This window comes from Balaenoptera physalus (assembly GCF_965194825.1).
Source record: "Balaenoptera physalus genome assembly, chromosome: 15".
Lineage (NCBI taxonomy): Eukaryota > Metazoa > Chordata > Mammalia > Artiodactyla > Balaenopteridae > Balaenoptera > Balaenoptera physalus.
Genome location: NC_138894.1, coordinates 37,441,423 through 37,461,304, shown reverse-complemented (window position 1 = coordinate 37,461,304; position 19,882 = coordinate 37,441,423). Strand labels below are relative to the sequence as shown.

The 19,882-nt window shown below is 45.4% G+C and overlaps 2 long non-coding RNA genes across 2 annotated transcripts in view; one reads left to right on the top strand and one right to left on the bottom strand.

Moving 5' to 3' along the window:
* LOC309643419 overlaps positions 1-18,759 on the top strand; it is a 149,901-nt gene extending 131,142 nt beyond the window's left edge. The window contains exon 2 of the long non-coding RNA XR_014253732.1: positions 13,128-18,759. This is a non-coding gene — a long non-coding RNA (uncharacterized lncRNA). The remainder of the gene's footprint in view (positions 1-13,127) is intronic.
* LOC309643411 lies at positions 6,199-11,104 on the bottom strand. Its single transcript, XR_014253725.1, has 2 exons — positions 7,749-11,104; positions 6,199-6,783 (listed from the first exon to the last, which is right to left on the bottom strand). It is a non-coding gene; the product is annotated as an uncharacterized lncRNA (long non-coding RNA).
* Positions 18,760-19,882: the final 1,123 nt, after the last annotated feature.

The following is a 19,882-nucleotide window of genomic DNA, read 5'->3' as shown; positions in this document are numbered from 1 at the left end:
GATGTCACTGAATGCAGAGTTGGGAAGATATGCACACAATAGGCTCTTGAGAACCAATAAGGTCCAATGCCAGCACATCACTAAGGGACAAGTAGTATTTTCCAATTATGGCCCCAATCTATCCAATTATGTGGTTTTTTCCAAGCTTCCTCTCCAGGAAGGAGAGGAGGGGATTCCGATGTAGGTTTGGGACAGAATGTCAGGGTTACTGTCAAATGCCATCAGGGAGACTCAGAGTGGGGAAAAGATGCAAAGACTCAGTATAAAATGGAAGAAACAAGTCCCTGTTCCTCTTGGAGATCCTCTATTCCAAGAACTTATTTGTCCATTTATACCAATCTCCACCAAGAAAGTGCTATTACTTGTTGTAAGTTCTCTCTGTAACAGAATGAACCGTTCCTCTTCCCTGGCCACAGGAGACCTGGCTGCCTCCACAACCATAACTGCCTGACGTGGGCAGGGTTCCCTTTCCTTGGTGTGACGTATGGTCACCTTCTCAGGAGACGGTGACTGACAGGGAAACCCCCTGGTTCCTGGGTACTTTCCCAGGGACAAGAACCCCATGTTTGGCCACCAGAGAGATGGGTGGGGGAACAGCTACATGCTACAAGGAATAAAAATCCTTTCCATGGGTGTGGCAACTCCAGGGGCCTGGGGACATTTGCCAGGTGTATGGGAAGAAATAAGCTACATTATGGGATTTTAAAACATAAATCTGACCAAGTCTCTTGCTTCAAAGGGTTTCTCCCTTGATTCTCATTATCCTTAAAAGAAAATAGAAAATCTTTATCATCTTTAACAAAACCCTTCAAGATCTGGCACCTGTCTGTCTCTGCATTCTCATCTCTCACCATTCATTCCCCCTGGCCCTCTTTATGTTTGGAAATATGCCAAACCTGTTTCTTCCTCCAGCCTTTTGCACTTGCAATTGTATATATGTATACATATGTATGTATGTACGCATATATATTTTCTCCTTGCTGAACCATTTGAAAGTAAATTGCAGCTTTCTAGTATTATTTAATATTTCAGCATTTATCTCCTAAAAACAAGTACATTCTCTCCATAATCATAATATCATTGCCATACCCAAGGAATTTAACACAGCTGCAATATCTAAGCTGTACATAAATGTCCTCTTTAAAAAAAAGTCCCTTGTAGCTGGGGGGTTTCCCGACTCTAAGATCCAATTAAGGTTGGTACATTGTGTTTGACTGTCATGGCTCTGTAGTTTCCTGTAACCTACAACAGCCTTGCCACCTCCACCATCACTCACACACACCTCTTTTTATCTTTCATGCCATTGACATTGTAGGAAGTCCAGGCCAGTTGCTTATAGAATGCCCCCAATTCTGGGTGTGTCAGATTGTTTCCTCATGATTAGATTCAAGTTATGGTTTTCTTTTTTTAAAAAAAACTGTTAGTGCAACTTGACAGCCCCTCATGGGCAGGGCACTGAGTGGTGACTGAGCCAGGAACCCAGCATGTGTACACCTGCCATGGCCCAGCCTGGCCTCCAGGTGTCCCCTGGGCTCCACAGCCCTGAAGCTGCTCATGTCCTGAACCCTCCTGGCTGGAACCAAAGAATTTTCTGGGCCAATAAGTGTTCCAGAGCTCCTGGGGCCAAGTGTTTATTGTCTTCTGACAGTGATACCTGAGCCCTGGGGCAAACATGTCTTGATGGAGGACATAGAAACTAGGAAGCAACTCTATCCAGAAGCCCATGTTCTGGGAGCCCCTCACCAAGACCAAGAAGATGCCCCATTATTAAGCAGAGAGATGGTTTCCTGCCAGTGTTGGCCCTGGGTGTATCCTTAAGGTCTCCATTGTGGGACCATGAACCAGACGTATCACATATCTGTGATACCAACCACACCTAGCTGGTTGCAGAGGATGATGGCTTTACTGTGTGAGCCTGGGAACAGGGGCTGGGCCCAGATCCACTGAGATGGCCTGGGATCTCCTAATGGTGACTTTAGCCATCCAGGAATTTGCCTTGGCCCAGTTCAAAACTAAAGTGGTTGAATGAAGTCTTCTGCTGCTGGCCGAGACAGAGTAACAGAGATCATGTTTACTCTCCTGCCAGGTGGTGGGGGGGGAGGGGCAGAGAACATTCAGGAAACAATGGTCTTTAAAACACTGGACATCAGACAATGAAGGATGTGATCTGTGAGATGAAGGAAACAAGTGAAGTGAGCCCTAAGATTGCCCCAGGTTACTATCTTGAGAGTTTCCACAGCACAGGGAGGAAGAACAGGCAGAGCCAGGCAGACTCCCTGGGTTGAAGAGACAGAGCTGAGAGTTCGGGGAGACTGAGGCAGCCAGAGTACATAGGACACAGCACCCAAGAGAAGAGAGCTGCTCAGATACAGAGCTCCGGAGACCTGAAGAGGGCCCCCTGCAGCCTCCAGCAGAGTACTAATCACGCATGTGTGTGAGAGAAGCACATGAGGCTAGGGAGAGGACCACGCAAAAGAATTAGAAGGAATAGAGCGGGCGTTCGCACAAAGCCTGGAATAGTGCCTGTTTCCATCAGCAGACTGACAAACTGTAATTCACGGGGCACGGGGTAGAGTTCTCAGGAAGGCATTGTCTCAGCTGTAGAGGATACCTAGCCCTAGACTGGGCACTTCTCTGGACCGGCCTCACAATCCAGAAGAGCTAAATCTGAAAGGACCTGTTACCCAATAACCTTACTGCGCCCCCAGAATAAAGTAAAGAAGACTCACAAATATGCAAAAATATCCAGTGTCCGAAAAGGAAAAATTCATAATGTCCAGAAGCTAATCAAAAATTACAGGTGTGCCCAGTCAGAATGGCCATCATCAAAAAATCTAGAAACAATAAATGCTGGAGAGGGTGTGGAGGAAAGGGAACCCTCTTGCACTGTTGGTGGGAATGTAAATTGATACAGCCACTATGGAGAACAGTATGGAGGTTCCTTAAAAAACTACAAATAGAACTACCATACGACCCAGCAATCCCACTACTGGGCATATACCCTGAGAAAACCATAGTTCAAAAAGAGTCATGTACCAAAATGTTCATTGCAGCTCTATTTACAATAGCCAGGACATGGAAGCAACCTAAATGTCCATCGACAGATGAATGGATAAAGAAGATGTGGCACATATATACAATGGAATATTACTCAGCCATAAAAAGAAATGAAATGGAGGTATTTGTAATGAGGTGGATGGAGTTAGAGTCTGTCATACAGAGTGAAGTAAGTCAGAAACAGAAAAACAAATACAGTATGCTAACACATATATACGGAATCTAAGGAAAAAAAAAAAAGGCCATGAAGAACCTAGTGGCAAGATGGGAATAAAGACACAGACCTACTAGAGAATGGACTTGAGGATATGGGGAGGGGGTGGGGTGAGATGTGACAGGGTGAGAGAGTGTCATGGACATATATACACTACCAAATGTAAAATAGATAGCTAGTGGGAAGCAGCCGCATAGCACAGGGAGATCAGCTCGGTGCTTTGTGACCACCTAGAGGGGTGGGATGGGGAGGGTGGGAGGGAGGGAGATGCAAAAGGGAAGATATATGGGAACATATGTATATGTATAACTGATTCACTTTTTTATAAAGCAGAAACTAATACACCATTGTAAAGCAATTATACTCCAATAAAGATGTTAAAAAAAAGAAAAAAAAAATTACCAGGTGTGCAGAGAGGAAGAAAAACCAGACCCATAATGAGGAGAATAATCAGCCCCCTGAAATCAACCCAGAGTTGATATAGCCCTTAGAATTAGCAGAGAAAGACATTAAAACAGACATATAACTGTATGCCATATGTTTAAAAAATGAAGTAGAGGGAATTACCTGGTGGTCCAGTGGTTAGGACACTGCGCTTCCACTGCAGGGGGCCCACCCAGGTTAGATCCCTCGTCAGGGAACTAAGATCCCACAAGCCACATAGCATGGCCAAAAGAAAAAAGAAAAAAAGAAGTAGAGGCATGGAAGTTTTTTAAAAAGACCCAAATCAAACTTCTAGAGATGAAAACGCTAATGTCTAAGATTAAAAAAAAAAAAAAAAAAAAAGACATGGGATGGGATTAACAAAAGATTGGACATTGCAGAAGAAAAGATTAGTAAACCTGAAGGCATAGCAATGGAATCGCAAATGAAGTACAGAGAGAAAAAAGACTTTAAGAAATGGAGGGGGCTTCCCTGGTGGCACAGTGATTGAGAATCTGCCTGCCAATGCAGGGGACGCAGGTTTGAGCCCTGGTCTGGGAAGATCCCACATGCCGCGAAGAGGCTGGGCCTGTGAGCCACAACTGCTGAGCCTGCGCGTCTGGAGCCTGTGCTCCGCAACAAGAGAGGCCGCGACAGTGAGAGGCCCGCGCACCGCGATGAAGAGTGGCCCCCGCTTGCCACAACTAGAGAAAGCCCTCACACAGAAACGAAGACCCAACACAGCCATGAATAGATAAATAAATAATAAATAAAAATTTTAAAAAAAGAAAGAAATGGAAAGAGCGTCAGTAGCTATCGGACTTTAAGCAACCAATTGGATTTCCTGAGGAGAGAGGGGACAGAAAATTTTTTGAAGAAAAATAGCTGAGACCTTTCCAAACTTAAAGAAAACTATAACCTGCAGATCCAAGTTCAACAAACCCCAAGCATAAGAAACATGAAGAAATCTACATGAAGAAAGGCACATCAGAGTCAAATTGCTCAAATTAACATGGTCAGTATTATCAAGGGTTTTTAATATATCTCAGCCAAGCTAGAAAGTGAAGATCCTTCCAAGATGCCTGTCAGGACAGCAGAGGAAGCCTTGGGGAGAAGTGAAAGAGATGACAGCATCCACGGAGACGCACCAGCCAGGCCACCACCACACAGCAGTGGCAGGAAGTGCCACACTATTCCGTGTGGCCAGCCCGGCCCCTGGCGTGGCCAAGGCCCTCACCACTACTGCCACCACACGACAGTCTGACATGTGCCCTACCCCCGCTTCCAGCCCTGTGCCCCAGGTGTACTTTGTCATGAAAGTCACCTTTCAGTCCCATGTACTGTTTAGGGTGTGTCCTGTTTTGCATCTAGAGCCTACCACAAATTGTTACATGGCCTCATCCATCCAAAACAACCTCTCTAAGCTGGACCCGCTTAGCCCCCTTTCAACGGGTAAGGAAACTGGAGAAAAGAGTCACAGTGGTTTGCCCAGGATAACAGACAATATGTGACAGAGCAAGAGTTCAAACCCAGCCTGAGTCTGAAATCAACGATTTTCCTGGCAAAGACAGTTGGTGAAGCATAATACGGCTTCGACTATAAGCTCCGTGAGGTCAAGGAGCTTCACCTTTTTCACTTTCTGTTGCATCTCAAGTGCTTAGAACAATATACGCCATTCCAATAAATATGTTAAATGAATCATCAGCTCTGAAGTCAGACAACTTTTGTTCAGATCTTGGCTCCACTATTTCCCAGCTTTATGACCTCAGAGCAAATCATCTCAGCCGGACAGGGTTAATAATCAATAGTACCTACCTCCACGACTTGTCAAGCTTCACTGTGGAGAGTCATAAAAATGACTAGCAGTGTCTACCACAGTAGACGTACCATAAATGTGTTAAAAATTAAAATAAATAGATAAAGGAACCTAGTGAAGGCTCCCCGCTACCTATCTTGGCTTTTTTTCTTGTGGCAGATGTTTTATCCTTTGCAGTTCTCTGCTTTCCTAAATTTAGAGGCTATTTGAGCCCCATCTTTCCTGTGAGGCCACCAAAAGGGAAGCTGACAGTGGAGAAGGAAGGCCTGGGGAAGGGGTACAGACACCGTTGACAGCTCCTGCCCGTCTCGTATTTACCTACCAGCCAAAGGAGGCAGTTTGGGAGAATGACTGAGGTCAAAGAGCAGGGAATGAGGGGAGGGAGGGAGACAGTGCGTGCAGACGGACATCCACGTCCTTCATACACTGCTGAGGCCATCCAGGGCCACGGCCACCACAGACCAGCTGCCTGGTTAAGGAGGTGAAAGAGGGCGGGCCTCTGCTCTGGGGTACCAGGCACCTCAAAGGCCTCCCCTGATCCCTGTCACCCCTCACTGCCAACAGCGCAATGAAGGTGGGGATCTGGATCGGCACCCGGAAAGGAAGAGGCCAAAAGGGGGTTCCCATTCTTAAGCAAAGGGAGTGTGTTAGTCTAAGTCCTCCGAGAAGTAGATGTCAGGACAGAATGAAACATGCAATAAATTTATTAGGGGAAATGCCTGTGGGGGAAACCTGGAGGGGCTAGAAGAGGCTGGGGAGCCGTCAGACCCCAGTGAGGTAGAGAAGAGAGGAGGCTGGGTGGGATCATCCCAGGATGCTCGTCATCCAAGGAGCTTTTGGCAAGGCCAGTGGGGGGTACTGGAGCCAGTGACCCATCAGAGGAGTCTTACATCCCCCAGGCATCCCCTTGGTATCCTGCCTTAGTGTCCCCACTGCACTCTGCCTCTGACTGGGAGAACACTGTCAGAAGTGTGGCCTCAACACCCAGGAGGTGATGGATTTCAGAGCGCAGCAGCTGAGGACCTCCATCAATTACACCCCCTGGAAGTGGAGATCTGACAGGCGCATTTTCATGCTCGCCATGGGGCGGGTCTAGCAGAGTAGAGGTTAAGGACAAGAAAGGGGTAAAAGGGTTCTTGCAGAAACCTTCAAGGGCGTGAAATTTCTCTGAAGGTTGCTATGAGCTTCTCACCAAGCTGGTGACTCAAATTTTTCTGCCGAATCAGGACACCTCCTCCTCTTTCTTGGAGGCCTCATTTGTTCCAGATTCATGCTGCAGACAAAATGAGAAAGAGAAAGAAGAAAGAAGATGATCGTTCCAGAAAGGACCCATGGGTCATCTCATCTAGCCCTCTGCCAGTGGGGGCCCCTGCAGGCCGGGGCCAGCAGACTATTGCTGTGGCTATGCTGGGGGCAGGACGGACCCAGATGTAGGGAGTATATATCCCCCAGGAGAGCACAGTCACTTGACTAGAGAGCTCAGATCAGATGGTTCCCATCCACCCCCACCTGGGGCTCTACACTCTGGATGGGGAGAAGAATCGACCTCTCAAGGAAACCTACAAAAGACCCTTTCCTCCAAATTCAGCCCCAGCTGCTGCCGGGTCTTTCTTGAGGTCAGCAGTATCTCCCTGCTCACAATCTTCCCCTTTCTCAGCACCCCTTCCTTCCTCTTCCTCCACATCCCCAGATGAAGCCAGCAGGAGAATGGCAGCTGCTAAGATGCTTAAACACAAGGCCCAGATCTTCCCCAGTGGACTTCCCCAGAGCTGCAGGGGAGCAGACAGCTGCCAAAGCAGAGAAGGGCTGAGGAAGAAAAGCTGTGTCCCAAGGCACCCCAGGGGAGGACCATGCCTTGGGAGTGCTTTGAGGAAGGAGTGGGGAGACCTGACCAGACTCCCCCTCCAGAGTGTGGTTCCCTCCTTGTCTGCTGAGCCCTGGACTGGCCTGCTCTGAGGAGTCCCCCATCCTAGTTCCCATCCCAAGATTAGAAAAACCAGCAGGATGATTTGCCTGGGGCTCCGCACTCTCTGAAAGGGCTGGGTGGGGTGCCCGCAGGACTAGGAGGTAACGCGCTCACCAGGGTACCCAGCAGCCATTGCCAGCTGGGTCTGCTCCATCCAGCAGGCACAGCCCCTGCCCCCTGCCCCCCCAGTCAGTGGCACCAGGGCGATGCACATGTTGAATGTTGCATCTCCATTGAGCAAAACGTCACCAGAGTCCCCAGGCCCCACTCACCGAGCACCTAGTCCTTCTTCCAGTGAAACAGGATGGAGCAAGGGCAAAGGCCAGAGGCAAGGGCAGACAGGTGATGCTGTCTTCTGGAGCATCTGACAGGACACAGTCACCTTGGGAGGCACTGAGGGCAGAGAGCAGAGAATGAGAGAGAAGATATCTGACCACAACTCACCTGGGTTCTCCATGCTCCTCTTCTCCTCATTCACAAACCACCCCCTCAAACCTGTGCCCAGAAGCCAGGCCAGGAGATCACACCTGTAGGGAGGGGCTCTGGATTCACAGGCATTGCTAAGTCTCCACGTCCATCACCCTTGGAGAAGACCTAAATCCGTTTCTAAAACGTAAATCGGACCATGGCACTCCCCTGCTTAAAATTCTTCCATAACTTTCCATCCCTCATTAGGTAAAGTCTACAAAAAGTAGACTCAAGAACCCCAAATGACCTGGCAGCTGAGGGCCACCTCTCAGCAGCCTCTGAACCCGGTGCTGTATTAGTGCTTTTGTGGTGATGAACACTTTCATCAAAACCACCAATAAATGCTTACTTTATGCTCCTCATGCTCCATTTTGAAAGGCAGGGAACACGTAGTGCATTTAGAAGGATGTACAGCAGATGTTGGTGCAGATGTCAGAAACACAGGACAGGGCTGGAGCTGCAATCTTGGTTTCCTCGTGCTGTGTATCTTTGGGCAAGTTACCTAGCCTCCCTGTGCCTCAGTTCCCTTCCATATAATGGGAGCTAAGATAGCATCTACCTCACAGGATTGCTCTGAGAGTTAATGAGTTAATACACGTTTTGAGAAAGTCTGGCACTTGGTAAGCAAGTGTTGGGTATTATTAAGTACCTGAGACACACAGACTTGACTTCCCAGGCTGTATTTGATTGCATCTAGCCCTAAACTTGTCCCTAAGCTGTGATCCACTGCCTCTGCCCACACAACTACAAACCCCATTTCCACCAGGTTTTTTTGTTTTTGGTTTTTGGTTTTTGGTCATACTCTGGAAAGGAAGCCTTTAGCTCTGCTTTTGTAGGACACAGACATCCACAAGCTTGATCTTTCCCCCTCCTTAATTCACACTCAGGCTCACATATTGGTCCGTCCATCTCTTGTGTTTCTTTCACACCTCTGGTCATTAAACAAAGATCATGTCACTGTAGAGTTCACTTCTTATTAGTCAACAGGAAGAACATGGAATCCTGTTCCTGAGGGCCCTGCCACTGCTATTCCCTTTGTGTTATTACAATTACACGGATGCGCTCGCCTCCAGTGACCCATAGATGGCACTATTACCTTTGGCTGGGCACAGCAGGACTGTGCTGCTTAGAGTAATATTTTTACTATGGGTGTGAATCTGGTCCTCCTTGCAATTCTGTAGGACAGAGTGATAGATATGAAGGAATCCTGGCTTTCCAGGGATTCCAGACCCCCTCAATAAATGTGGCAAGTAATACTAGTAATCCTATCCCTACCCCTTCCTCCCTAGGCCAGTAAATGGATAAAGACTTCAGTAAATGGATAAAGTTGCCAGATTCTTTGAACAGAGAGACAGGTGCTGGCTTCATGGAAGACAGACAGCTGCGGGCCTTATCCCCACAGAGCAGACACAGAGGATCAGTCGTGGTCTTTGGGACCTAGACAGAGTGGAGGTGGCCTCTTTCCCACAAACTGTTGCATACACCAAGCCCTGACAAGTTAGGTCCTGAGAGTCTAGAACCTCTAGAAACACCAGAGTCCCCTGTTGTGAGGAGGCCCCCCAAAACAGGAGTCAGGCGGCAGTGGGACTGCACACATCCTTGCTCCACCAAAGTTGTTCTTACCAAGGTCATGGTGAAATGACCATTTTGTTTTTGTTATGGTCTGAATGTTTACGTCCCCCAAAATTCATATGTTGAAATCCTAACCCCAGTGTTACAGTATTAGCAGGTGGGGGCTTTGGGAGGTAATTGGATCACGAGGGTGGAGCCCTCATGAATGGGATTAGTGCCCTTATTAGAAGAAACATGAGAGATGATTTCCCTCTCCACCATGTGAGGGTACAAAGAAACAACAGTTGTCTGTAAACCAGGAAGAGGGCCTTTGCAGAACCAGACTGTGCTGGTACCCTGGTCTCAGCCTCCCAAACTTCAAAACTGTGAGAAATAAATGTTTGCTGTTTAAGCTGCCCAGTCTGTGGTTTTCTGTTATAGATGCCTGAACTAAGACACTTTCCAAATTCAATAGGCACTTTCCTCTCTTTGTCTTTTTTTACCTCTTTGCAGCATTCCATCCAACCCCCACCCCCTTCAAACTCCCTGTGCCCTTGGATTTTGTGGTCCCACATGCTCCTGGTTTTCTCCTATTTCCCTGGCTGCTCCTACTCAGAAACCTTCCTGAGTTCCTTTTCTTCTACCTTTCCCCTAGTGTCGGTCTTCCTTGTAGGTCTAATCTTGATGCTCTTCCCTGCTCTCCACACAAATTCTCCCTGGGTAACCTTCCTTCCCTCCTCACTCCCCGATTCTCTCTCAACCTAAATCAGTCAGCCAGACTCCCCTTCACTTGCTTATCACACAGACTCTTCAAAGGCAGTAAAACCTGAACCAGACCTCAACATCTGTCCACCACAGTTCCTATGCCCTCCCCGGCCCCCAAGTCTGCCCCTGTCTGTATGTCCCCAAGTCACCTAAACCAGAAACCTGAGTATCACCCTTGACTCCTAGGGCTCCTAGTTTCCTAGGGCTGCTGGAAAAAAGTACCACAAACTGGCTGGCCTAACTTAGAACAACAGAATCTTTTTCCCTCACAGTTCTGGAGCCCAGAAGTCTGAAATCAAGGTGTTGGCAGGGCCACTCCTTCCAAAGGCTATGGGGGAGGATCCTTCCTTACCTCTTCCAGCTTCTTGTGGCTCCATGTGGTCCTCAGCTCGTGGCAATATCACTTCAATCTCTGCCTCTGTCTTCTCATGGCCTTCTTCTCTGAGTCTCTGTGTGTTGTCTTCTCTTATAGAAAGACTCTCCTTGGGTTTAGGGCCCATCCTAAATCCAGGATGATCTTGTCTTGATCCTTGACTTAATTACATCTCAAAGACGCTGTTTCCAAAGAAGGTCACACGCTGAGGTTCTGGGTGGTCATGAATTTGGTGGGGACATTATTCAACTCACTAAAACTCCTTCACTTCCCTCGACAATCTAACAATTCTACCTGCCTCACACAATGGATCCACTCACTTCTCTTCATCCACACGGTCAGGCCACCACTTCTTGGATCATGGCACCTGGTCCAGGTCTCCAGGCCTCCAGCCCTGCCTTCTATCCACTCCCTACACAGCAGCCAGAGCAGGTCAAATCCTGCTCCTTACCTCACAACCTAAAATACACACACACACACACACACACACACGCACACTACACAGTCCCTGGGAGAAAGCTCAAGCTCCTTAGCCAGGACCCCACTCCCTCTGTAAACTGCTTTTGCCTTCCTCTCTGCCTTAGCCTCTAACAACTAACTGTTCACCTGCTCTGTACCTCTCTTCCTCAGGCTCCAAGCTTAACTGGACCAAAAACGCTCACGCTGCCCATGCCCAGGTCTCTGCAGATGATGTTCCCTGTGGCTGAAATGCCTCTTAGCCTTCCCAGACTAACCTCACTGCCCGCCTTCACCACCTCACTGACTCCTCCAAGTCTCAGGTTGGATGTGAATTCCTCTCTTAGTTATTCCTGATCCTAGTCACGGCAGATTCCCCTTGGGGCTCTCCCAGCTCCCCAGGCCACCCCGAGCACAGCCCTGGTCCTACTGTACCACGTGTGTTTCCTCAGGCCCTGGGTCATGTTCACCACGCGGCCTCTGCACCTGGCTCAGAGCTGGATGCAACAACAAATAACACATTGTGGGTGCCCAGCCTATGTCAGGGGCTGTCCTCAGCATTTTACTTGCTTTAACTCATTTACTCTTCGTAACAGCCCTGTGAAGTGGTTAGTATTATTCCCATTTTTTAGATGTGGAAACTGAGGTGCAGAGAAAGGGGGTAACTTATTCAAAGTAACAAAGCTAGGGACTTCCCTGGCGGTCCAGTGGTTAAGACTTCACCTTCCAATGCAGGGGGTGTGAGTTCTATCCCTGGTCGGGGAGCTAAGATCCCACATGCCTCGGGGCCAAAAAACCAAAACATAAAACAGAAGCAATAGGCTTCCCTGGTGGCGCAGTGGTTGAGAATCTGCCTGCCAATGCAGGGGACACGGGTTCGAGCCCTGGTCTGGGAAGATCCCACATGCCGCGGAGCCAACTAGGCCCATGAGCCGCAATTTACTGAGCCTGCGCGTCTGGAGCCTGTGCTCGGCAACAAGAGAGGCCACGACAGTGAGAGGCCCGCGCACCGCAATGAAGAGTGGCCCCCACTTGCTGCAACTAGAGAAAGCCCTCGCACAGAGACGAAGACCCAACACAGCCATAAATAAATAAATAAATAAATAAACCCAAAAGTTAAAAAAAAAAAGAAGCAATACTGTAACAAATTCAATAAAGACTTTGAAAATGGTCCACTTCAGGGCTTCCCAGGGCAGTGGTTAAGAATCCGCCTGCCAATGCAGGGGACACAGGTTCGAGCCCTGGTCCGGGAAGATTCCACATGCCACGGAGCAACTAAGCCCGTGCGCCACAACTACGGAACCTGCTCTCTAGAGCCCGTGAGCCACAACTACTGAAGCCCGCGAGCTTAGAACCTGTGCTCTGCAACAAGATAAGCCACTGCAATGAGTAGCCCATGCACCACAAGGAAGAGTAGCCCCCGCTCACTGCAACTAGAGAAAGCCTGTGCGCAGCAACGAAGACCCAATGCAGCCAAAAATAAATGTAAATAAAATAAATAAATTTTATTTATAATAAAATAATACATTTAATATTTTTAAAATAAATAATAATAAATAGTAATAAATATAAATAAATAATAATTTTTAATTAAATAAATAAATAATAAATTTAATGTTTTTATTTATTTATTTATTCTGTTAGGTCCTCATCAAAAAATCTTTAAAAAAAAAAAAAGCTATTAAGCAACAAATCCAGTATTCCAACACAGGCAGTCTCGCTCCAGAGTCTACTCTTAACCATTATGCTATAGTCAAATATTTATGGAAATAATTAATTAGTGACTTCATTAGTTAATTTGTTAGTTAATGCCAAATGGAGACACCAAGGCCCAGAAAAGTTAGCTAATTTTTTCCAAGGTCACCTAGGGAGGTCAGAACTTTGACTTAAGCCCCCAGACTCAACCTGCCTGAGTTTCGACAAACCTACCAGAAAAGAGCGAGGGAACCAAGAGGTGCAGGGCTTCTGCAGGTGCAGGATGCCTAGGAGGGTGCCCAAGAAAAGAGGGTCACTCCTCCCTTGATACTCTGACCAGAAGTTCCTATTATAGTCAAGGCAGAAGTCCTCCACCACAAAAGAAAGTCACACAAACAGTAAGTGCCTTCTGGTGCAATGCAAGAGGAAGTACCCAGCACCACTCACAAGCTTCTATTGCCAAAAAAAAAAAAAAAAAATCAAACCAGAACCTGGTCAGGCCTCCAAATCTAATAGCCAGGTTAAAGGAAGTACAGGGGATACAGCAACATGATGAAAGACACCAGAGGGACCAACAAAATCCAGAGTGGAAAATTCAGAAGACATGTGATATAGTTCACACACACACACACACACACACACACAGAGGTAGGTGAACAGTTATAGATTTCAAAAGCCCTAAACATGTATCAAACAAACAGAATGTGTGGAGTTCATTTGGAAGCTGATTAAAGCAAGCTACCTATAGAAAGACACATATGAGATAACACAAAAGATGTGAACAATGACTTGATGAACAATGACTTGATGATGTTAAGAATTAGTACTAATTGTAGTTATAATTATTGTGGTTTTTCTAAAGAGTTCTTACTTCTTAGAGATACATACTGAAGTATTTACAGTAGAAATTATATAATATCTGGGATTTGCTTTAAAACAATTTGAGGAAAAACCATAGGGGTGTAGATCAAATAAGATTGGTCAATTGTTGACGCTGGATAATGGGTGCATGGGGGAGGACGTTATACTATTTTCTCTACTTTTGTATTTGCTCAGAAATGCAGAAAAAAAGGCTAAAATAAAAGAGTGCCGGGCTTCCCTGGTGGCGCAGTGGTTGAGAATCTGCCTGCTAATGCAGGGGACACGGGTTCGAGCCCTGGTCTGGGAGGATCCCACATGCCGCGGAGCGACTAGGCCCGTGAGCCACAGCTACTGAGCCTGCGCGTCTGGAGCCTTTGCCCCGCAACGGGAGGGGCCGCGATGGCGAAAGGCCCGCGCACCGCGATGAAGAGCGGCCCCCGCACCGCGATGAAGAGCGGCCCCCGCACCGCGATGAAGAGTGGCCCCCACTTGCCGCAACTAGAGAAAGCCCTCACACGAAAACTAAGAGACCCAACACAGTCATAAATAAATAAATAAAATAAATAAATAAAGTATTAAAAAAAAAAAAAAAAAAAAAGAGTGCCCAGCACAGTACACGAGGCAGCCACAGTCAACCAGTCAGAGTTAAAATTATAAATCAGCCTTCTCTGGGTGGGAGTGTGGTAATCCTGGGAAGGAGGCTGTGAACCAGGAAAGAACCCAGGGGTCTGGTTAGGGCCAAAAGCCTGACCTTTAGAACCTGGCTATTTTTATAGAATGCATTTTTCCTTCCTTCTTTCCTTTTTTCTTTCTTTCATTTTCTTTTTCTTCTTTTTTTTTTTTTTGTATATATACATATATATATATATATATACATATATACTTTTTATTTTTATAAGGGAAGGATCTCTTCTTTTTTATTTTATTTTTTAAATAATTTTTATTGCAGTATAGTTGATTTACAATGTTGTGTTAGTTTCAAGTGTACAGCAAAGTGAATCAGTTATACATATACATATATCCACTCCTTTTTAGATTCTATTCCCATATAGGCCATTACAGAGTAATGAGTAGAGTTCCCTGTGCTATACGGTAGGTTCTTACTAGTTATCTATTTTATATATGGTAGTATGTATATGTCAGTCCCAATCTCCCAATTATCCCTCCACCCCTTTTTCTTTTCTTTTTCTTTCCTTCCTTCCTTCCTTTTTCTTTCTTTTCTTTCTTTCTTTTCCTTTCTTTCTTCCTTTTCTTCCTTCCTTCCTCCCTCCCTCCCTCTCTCTCTTCCTTTTAATATTTATTTATTTATTTTGCTGCACCAGGTCTTAGTTGTGGCACGAGGGATCTTCATTGGGGCATGAGCGATCTTTTTTTTTTTTTAAGTTGCAGCATGCAGACCTAGTTGCGGTATGCAAACTCACTGTTGTGGCATGCATGCAGGATCTAGTTCCCTGACCAGGGATCAAACTCAGGCCCCAGGCACTGGGAGCGTGGAGTCTTAACCCACTGGACCACCAGGGAAGTCCCTCCTTCCTGTCTTTCTTTTCTTTTTTTTTTTTTTTTTTGTCTTTTTGTTGTTATTGTTATTCTCCTTCAATCTTTGGTAAATTTCTTTCATGAAAATTCGAACTTCCTTCAGCTGTAATTAGTGGAACCAAGGAAAGTTGAGTTGGTTTGCCAAATGTTGGGACCTCCAATTCCTTGTCCAGACCTCTTCTCCTACTAGCTCCCAGCCTGCTGGCAAACCTGGGCTTTCCCTCAAAGCAGGAGACTGGGAGAACCCTCTCCGGGGAATCTGACCAGCCCAGAAGCAATATCTTCAAGGTGATGAAACCGATAGATTTCTCCGAAGTTTTTAAGAGGAGTTTTGGAGAGTTTGAGGTTGAATATTTTAAAGTACATAGAAAACTAAACAAACAAGAAAGAGAAAACAATTATTAATTTTTAAGTAGTACAGGAAAGGAAAATACACATTGTGACTCAGCTGTGAATAATTTTTACTTATTCGTATTAATATAAATACTGAATTGATGTGCCATATGTTATTTACTGGTTTTCAATGATGTCCATTTCTATTCCTGCTATGTTCTCCCCTATGTCGCTGGGAGTGGAAAGCTAGAAACTATATTTCCAGATTTGCATAAAACTTAGGATCTGATTGTAATTTTAGATCTGCCACAGAGACATGATTTTTCATTTTTGGCCTATCAATAATTTAGAAGTGTGCTGAAACCCCCAATAGGGACGATGAATTTGTACATTTCTTCCTGTAATTCCGTCAGTTTTTTCTTTATCACCAGAAGCTATGTTATTAAGTGCATACATGTTTAGAACTGTTATATCTTCTTGGTGAATGTTTTTGTCATTTTCAGTGTCCCTCTCTATCCCTAATAATGTTTGTTGTCTTAAAGTCCCTTTGGTAGGATATTAATATGGCCACACCAGCTGTTTGTTGTTTGCCTGATATATCATTTTCCATCTCTTTACTTTCAGTTTGTCTGTGTCTTTATGCTTTAGGTGTCTGGGGTTTTTTTCTTTTTTTTATTAAAGTCTAGTTGATGTACAATAGTACATAAGTTACAGGTATACAACATAGTGATTCACAATTTTTAAGTGGTATATTCCATTAATAGTTACTACAAAATACTGGCTACATTCCCTGTGTTGTACAATCCTTGTAGCTTATTTATTTTATACATAATATGGTAATTCCCTGGAGGTCCAGTGGTTAGGACTCTGCATTTCCACTGCAGGGGGCATGGGTTTGATTCCAGTCAGGGAACTAAGATCCCGCAAGCCACACAGCATAGCCAAATATAAAATAAAATAAAATAAAAAATAAAAATATTGTATACATAATAGTTTGTACTTCTTAATCCCCTATCTATATCTTGCCCCTCTCCCATTCCCTCTCCCCACTGGTAATCACTAGTTTGTTCTTTATAATGTGTATCTGTTTTAAAAAACATATAATTAGGTTTGTTTCTCCTTTTCTGAATTGTTTCTCCAAAAGTGTTTTCAGTATAGGTCATTCTACAGCATATACTGAGAAAAATATTTATTATGCCCTGATATATATTTTTTTTAATAAATTTATTTATTTATTTATTTATTTTTGGCTGCGTTGGGTCTTCATTGCTGAGCCCGGGCTTTCTTTAGTTGTGTCGAGAGGGTGTTGCTCTTCCTTGAGGTGCGTGGGCTTCTCATTGCGATGGTTTCTCCTGTTGCGGAGCACAGGCTCTAGGTGCGCGGGCTTCAGTAGTTGCAGCACGTGGGGTCAGTAGTTGTGGCACGTGGGCTCTAGAGCTCAGGCTCAGTAGTTGTGGCACACAGGCTTAGTTGCTCCGTGGCATGTGGGATCTTCCCGGACCAGGGCTCGAACCCGTGTCCCCTGAATTGGCAGGCGGATTCTTAACCACTGTGCCACCAGGGAAGCCCATGCCCTGATATTTGAATGACAATCTGCCTACATATAAAATTCTAATTTCAAAATTCTTTCCCTTGGACTTTCCTGGTGGTCCAGTAGTTACAACTCCGCACTCCCAATGCAGGGAGCTCAGGTTCTATCCCTGGTCAGGAAACTAGATCCCACATGCATGCCACAACGAAGAGCCCACATGCCGCAACTAAGACCCAGCGCGGCCAAATAAATAAATAAATTAATTAATTAAAAAAAAATTCTTTCCCTTCAATATTTTAGAAATACTGCTTGATTGTTGTTTGTATCTGGTGTTACTACTGAGAAATCTAATGTCAACCTGACTTGTTTGGAGATCATCTACTCTTACTCTGTGGAAGCTTTCAGAATTTTCTGTCTTTATATTCCTAAATTTTACTATAATGTATCTAGGACTGAGTTCTTCCTTAACACTCCTGCTTGATACTCTGTAAACTCTTTCAAACTGAGGTTGTTCATCTTTTTAACATTTTAAGAAACATTTCTATTATTTTTTTCAAAGATTTCCTCTTCTGCATATTTAGTTTTCTCTCTGTCTATGACTCCTGTTATCTGGATTCTGGCACTTGTATTTCTACTGCCATATCTCTTTTATTCCAAATTTCCTACCTATTTATCCTTCACAGCTTCCTTCTAGGAGGCTTTCTTAATTTGATCTTCCAACTCACTCATTGTTTGTCAACTGTGACTGTTCTACTATTTATCCCATCTCTTGTGTTCTTTGTTTCAATTATTACATTGTTCACACTTAATATTTCCTCTTGCTTTTCTACAATTCTTTATTCTTACTTCATCTTACTAATACCTTCCCTTGTCTCCTTAAGTATATTTATCAAGCTTATCTTCAATTTTTGGTTGTCCATCTATTCTAATTCTTCAAAAGATGTATTGTCTCATTTGTTATTTTCTTTTAAGATAGTTGTTCTCCTCAGGTTATTGTGGCCTGTGAGCTCATCTCCCCCACAGAATTCCAACTACTCCATCTGATAGTGAGTGTGAGGGAAGGACTGATGCTCAGACCCTAGACCTTGTCAGCCCTGTGAGCACAAAAAAGAAGGAGTGGGGTGAGCCCTGAGTTCTGAGCACCTGAACCACAGGTAATCACACCTGTTTTCTATCACCCCACCAGGCAACTTCTCAAGTCAAGGCTTGAACTTTAGACCCCATGGAGAAGCAGCATTGGGCAGAGGTGGTCTCCCTAGAGATCGGGCATATGAAGGAGGAGAAATAGAGGATAAATGCAGGAGTCCAGTCAGTGGCCAATGATTTTCCCAATTACCCCAGCAAGGGCTGTGTTCTGCCCTAATAGTACCCCCATGGACACCTCCCCAAGACTTACGGGCCATTTTCACAGACCAAGGGAGCAAACAATGGTGTCCCAAAGCAACAGGGTGGGGGCAGAGCAAATGGAAATTAAAATAATAGTCTGCCCAGGACTTTCCTGGTGGCACAGTAGTTAAGAATCCACCTGCCAATGCAGGGAACACGGGTTCCATCCCTGGTCTGGAAGATCCCACATGCCGCAGGGCAAGTAAGCCCGTGTGCCACAACTACTGAGCCTGCGCTCTAGAGCCTGCTCACAGCAACGAAGACCCAACGAAGCCAAAAATAGTCTGCCCAAAGTTAAATTGACACCTCCACCTCTTTGCAGTTTTTTTTTAAATTTATTTTATTTATTTATTATTTTTTTGGCTGTGCCGGGTCTTAGTTGCAGCACAAGGGATCTTCGTTGTGGCATGCAGGCTCATTTGTTGCGGCATGCAGGATCATTTAGTTGTGGCAGGCGGGCTCATAGTTGTGGCATGAAGACTTCTTAGTTGCGGCATGCACGTGGGATCTAGTTCCCTGACCAGGGATCGAACCCAGTCCCTCTGCATTGGGAGCATGGAGTTTTACCCACTGGACCACCAGGGAAGTCCCTCTTTGCAGCTTTTTAATGGCAGGGTTTGAAGGAGCAGTTCCAGGTTCACTTCAAAAATCACAGTCCTGTCCTTGGCTTCAGGGGGAATGCTTCCACTGTTCCTCCAGTAAGCTCAAGGCAGCTCTACACGTACTGATACAGAACCATCTTCAAAATACGATAAGTGAACAAGCGGGGTACAAAACAGTACGGTATGATGCCGTTTGTGTAAAGAGAGTGGATGTGTGGGTGTGTGTGCATTTACCTGTATATGTACAGGACACCCCTGGAAGGTTACACAAGAAACTAACACTACTGAATGCCTCTGAGGAGAGTGCCTGAGTGACTAAAGACTGGGGTAGGGAATTTAAGCTGTTACACTTTTTTGTAACTCTTGATTTTTAAACATGATTTTTTTAAGTTGATAAATATCTCAAACGTACATGCGGTGTCTTACCTTCAGGTTCCAGGGACCCCTCCCAGCTTGCAACTAATGTCTCAATGAATACAACACTTCCCAGGTCATCTCTATTTTTTTTTTTTTTTTGGCCATGCCGCACAGCTTGCGGGATCTCAGTTCCCGGACCAGGGACTGAACCCAGGCCACAGCAGTGAAAGCATGGAGTCCTAACCACTGGACAGCCAGGGAACTCCCAACACTGCCCATGTCATCTCAGCCTGTTGCAACCCTCCCCATTTTTCACTAGCCATCAAAAACACCACATCTTTCATTCAGCCTTCTCTGAACACCACAAGAAGACTGTCACTCTCCTTTGAACTCTCAGCTCCCTTTGGGGTCAACTGTTTTAAGGTCCTGGTCATTTTCCACTACCTGTTAGTTACCTGCATATCTGTCATGCCACTGCTCAGTCATTCATTT